This window comes from Pseudophryne corroboree, chromosome 8, assembly GCF_028390025.1.
Source record: "Pseudophryne corroboree isolate aPseCor3 chromosome 8, aPseCor3.hap2, whole genome shotgun sequence".
Taxonomy (NCBI): domain Eukaryota; kingdom Metazoa; phylum Chordata; class Amphibia; order Anura; family Myobatrachidae; genus Pseudophryne; species Pseudophryne corroboree.
In genome coordinates, this window is record NC_086451.1 from 14,855,020 (window position 1) to 14,859,974 (window position 4,955).

A 4,955-nucleotide genomic window follows, 5' to 3' on the forward strand; every position below is an offset into this window, starting at 1 on the left:
GGGCTGGTTAGAACCCAGACGTAAGCCCTTATCCACACGAGCCTGCAGGAAACTCAAGAGAAATTCAGCAGGCGGATACATGCGTTCCTCGCACCAAGAGACTTAGCGCGTCCAGATATGATGATGTTTTGACATCACAGGTTTACTGGCATGAACCAGGGTTGCAACAACCTTCTTGGAAAGGCCTTTGAGAGCTGGGATGTTAAGCTCAACCTCCATGCTGTCAAACGAAGACGCCGCAAGTCCGGGTAGACGAACGGTCCTTGTTGAAGATCTCTTTGGTAGAGGCCAGGGGTCTTGGACAGACATGTCCAGAAGATACGCGTACCATGCCCTCCGAGCCCAATCCGGGGCAAGTAGAATTGCCTGGACACCTTGATTCCTGACTCGCTTTAGCACTCGTGGGAGCAATGGGATCAGAAGAAGCCGGTACGGCCAAGGCGACGACAGCGCGTCCACTGCCCTCACCTGAGAGTCCCTGGTCCGCGAGCAATACCAGGGAAGTTTCTTGTTGAGACAAGAAGACATGTCTATTTGTGGGCAACCCCACTGGTCGATGATCTGCTGAAACACCAGATGGTGGAGCCCCCACTACACCATCGTGACGACTCAGGAAGTCCACCTCCCAGTTGTCCACCCCCGAAATGAAGATTGCCGACACAGCTCTTGCATTTCTTTCTGTCCAGAGAAGTATCTGACCCCTCTCGCATGCAGGCTCTGCTTCTTGTCCCTCCTTGCTGATTGATGTATGCCACTGCGTCATCCAACTGCACCTGGATTGCGTGATCCTTGAGCAGAGGAGAGATTTGAAGTAGAGCATTGTAGATCACCCGAAGTTCAAGAATGTTGATTGTCCTGGAACTGCGCCCCTTCGGTGACAGCTCACCATCCTCTCAGACTCGCATCAATCGTGAGGACGGTCCAATCCTGAATTCCAAAACTCCTGCCCTCCAGGAGATTGGAGGACTGTAGCCACCACAGGAGGGAAATCCTTGCCTGAGGTGATAGCTGAATCATCCGGTGCATCTGCAGATGTAATCCAGACCACTTGCTCAGGAGATCCAACTGAAATGTTCTGGCATGGAACCTCCCATATTGGATCGCCTCGTAGGAGGCGACCATCTTTCCCAACAATCTTATGCAAAGATGGACAGACACTCGAGAAGGTCAGAGCATCATGCGGACCATTCCTGAAGTGTTTTTCACACTGGTAGAAGCACCTTCTGGGCCACAGTATACAGCAACAACCCCAGGAACAGGAGCATCTGAGCGGGCTCCAGGTGGGACTTCTGTAAGTCGAGGTTCCACCCGTGGTCCGACAGTAGATGGATGGTGTGGTCGATATGGAGTAACAAAAGTTCTCTGGATCTTGCCTTTATCAGAAGATCGTCCAGGAAAGGGACCACATTGACCCCCTGAACCCGGAGCTGTATCATCATCTCCGCCATCACCTTTGTTAATACTCCTCGGGGCTGTAGACAGACCGAAGGGTAGGGCCTGGAACTGGAAGTGATCGTCCAGCAGGGCAAACCGTAGGTACGCCTGATGAGGCAGCCAAATCGGAATATGGAGGTAGGCGTCCTTGATACCCAAGGAGACCATAAATTCCCAGTATTCCAGACCCGCAATCACTGCTCGCAGGGATTCCATTTTGAACTTGAACACCCTCAAATACGGATTCAAAAATTTCAGATTCAAAATGGGCCTTACCAAACCGTCCGTGAACAGGTTTGAGTAAAACCTCTTGCCTCGTTGCGGCAGTGATACTGGAACAATGATGTGGGACTGGATCAAGTTTTGGATAGCCAGTTGCAACATAACTTGCATATCCTCCAAAGCTGGTAAGCTTGATTTTAAATATCGTGGGGGGAGGAAAGAGTACTGTCGAACTCCAGCTTGTAGCCTTGAGAAATGAGCTCTCTGACCCAGGAATCCTGGCAGGAATTCTCCCAGACGCAGATGAAGCGACACAGTTGAGCTCCCACCTAGAGATGCCCTTGGGGTGGGTGGGCACCATCATGCTGAGGGCTTAGTGGAAGCCGAACCGGTGCTTGCAGGTTTTCTGGACTGACCTCTGGTGCCTCTGACCGCATTGGAGGAACCCTGAGTGAAATCTGAGACCAAAAGGACTGGACAGACTGTCCCAAATAATAGCATCTTGCCGGCGGGGCACAGAGCAGAAACGTGGGTTTTCCAACCGTAGCCTTGGAAATCCAGATATCCAACTCAACCCCAAAAAGCCATTCCCCAGAAAAGGGGAGAGATTCCACACTACATTTGGATTCTGCGTCCGCAATCCGACGCAACCACAAGGCCCTGCGTGCCGACACAGCCATGGCCGACGTCTTAGCATTAATATTCCCCATCTCCTTGAGGGAATCCCAGAGTACCCACGTAGCGTCCTGAATGTGCTTCAATAGGGTGACCATAGTTACTAAGGGCATATCCCCTGGGAGACCCCCCTGAATTTAAATGGCCCAAGAACGAATAGCATGGGTCATCCGCAATAACCCAGTCTTTGTAAAAGGCCAGCCGCAGTGTATAGAGACTACCCTAAAGTCTATAATCTTCCGATCCCCACGGTCCTCCATGGAAATGGAGCCGGGGTAGGTAGCACCGCCTTCTTAGACAGGCGAGAGAGAGACATCCACCCCAGGGGGGTTCCTCCCAAAATTGCGCAAACACTTTTTGGACACTTGGAATTTGTCTGGATTTTTCCAGGCTTGTTTGAATAAGTCATCTAACTCTGGAGAATCAGGGAAAGTGACATTGGGTTTATATAGCACTAAGAAAAAACGACTGCTGTGATGCAGCGTCCTCTAGGGGGAGCTTTAACACCTCCCTTAGAGACAAAATGAGGGGGTTCAATACCCTGGGCAGAATCAGGATCCCCACTAACTAGATCCAGGTCATCCCCATCATCCGGTATATCATCTATATCAGACAGCAGTGCAAGTAAACCACAGCAGCTGAGTTTTCTGCACATTTGCAGTGAGTTGAGATGACATCAGACATCATGGTTTTTAGAAACCCTAACCAGTGGGGCTCTGTAACCTCTTCACTAAGTTGGGACGATTGACTACATTGCTCACAGGAGACAGTCATTAGATAATGTAGAGAATCTGGTGACAGATACTGCAGTTTGTGCTTACCCATATTTCACAGTAAACATACACAGACAGCAATAATGCAAGCCTGCCCTACTGTATGCGGGAGGACACACAGGAGAGAGGACCTCAGCACACCCTGAGCTGCACAGTCCCAGTGAGGCTGTCAGCTCTGTAATTCACAGTAAACACGATCAAATATAGTCCTAACTAAACACAGGACAGTTTACACAAGCAGCTCTCCCCCTTTTGCTACACGCTGTACCAGTTTCCAGCATATCTGTGAGGCAGGAAGCGCTGAGTTTGTGCTGCTGATTGCTTCTGTAAGCAGAGGAAGGCACCAAAAAATGCCCTGGTCCGACTCTGAGGAAGCCTCCCCCCCAAATGGCACCAGAGCTAAGCACATTATTTATAATAGCAAAGTCTTTAAACAGTCTAAAACCTCACTTCTGCATTTTTGTGCCAGTTTACACATGGGGGATCTTAGCGGGACCACCCCAGGAGGGTCCGTACGCCACGCCCACGGTCTGCCGCACTTTGAAACCAGGGAATCCCCGTAGCTAGGCCCGCAGTGTGTACTCGCCACAGGTCACATTCAGGCAGCATTAGGGGTGTGGGGCGTGCTGCGACAGCCAAGACGCAGTGCCCTGCTGAACAAACAGCCCCTCAGGATGGTGGTCCTGCACCTCATAAGGCCAGTGACTGTGCCCCACCCCTCCAACTCCCATGGCACAAGTGTGCGGTTGCCCAGACAACATACTGCAAAAAAATAAGTTTTAAATGAATTTGAAGAAAACTCGAGCTGCAGAGATGTGCATCCTCTTCTGAGGGCACTTTTTTCTAAACTGCCTGTGGGAGGGGGTATGGAGGGGAGGAGTCAGCACACCCAGTTGAAGAAATTTAAAGTGCACCATCGTACTAGTTCTCCCCAATATCCCTTATGTATGCTAGAGAAAAGGGAGAAGTGAATGAACAGTTTGGTGTGACCACCCTTTGCCTTCAAAACTAAATTCTAGGTACACTTGCACAGTTTCTGAAGGAACTCGACAGGAAAGTTGTTCCAAACAACTTGAAGTAACCACAGATCTTCTGTTTATGTAGGCTTCCTCAAATCCTTCTCTTCATGTAATCCCAGATAGAGCCCTGATCTCAGCATCAAGTCTGTGGGGGCCATATCACTTCCAGGACTCCTTGTTCTTTACGCTGAGGATAGTTCTTAGTAACATTAGGGCCGCTGTCCTGCTCTAGAATAAGTTTGGAGCCAATCAGACGCCTCCCTGGTGGCTAAATACCTGCCTGCATTTCTCAGCATTGAGGACACCATTAATCTGACCAAATCCCCAACTCCATTTGCTGAAATGCAGCATTCGGTTTCAACCAGCCAACCCTACCTCAGCCCATTTATTCAATTAAAGATTTGATGTAGTTTTGCGGCAGACTTTTATTCGTGTTAACGCACATCCAATAACCATACATTCCGAAGTTATGTCTAAGTAGACTGGACATCAACCCTTGTGGTGTAAATCTGTCCACATCTAGCAGCATTACATTCTCAGTGCATGGAACCAGTGTCTGCCCATCAGTGGCCACCCAGTAGAGGTAGGTCCTGCTTTGACAAACTACACCACAACCTAGTCCTGAAGCAAGATCTCTGAACTCTACAGCTGCATTATGGGCCAGAAGCCTTGAAAAGTGATTAAAGTGATAAACAACCAGCCAATCAGCTCCTGTTATTAGTCTGTAATATGGAAGATTGTCTGGTACAGTCTCTCCACCTTACACTTTCCCAGTCTTCGTACCAGCAGAAGTGTGGAAACATGCAGCAGTAACAAAGACAGGAGAAGGAAC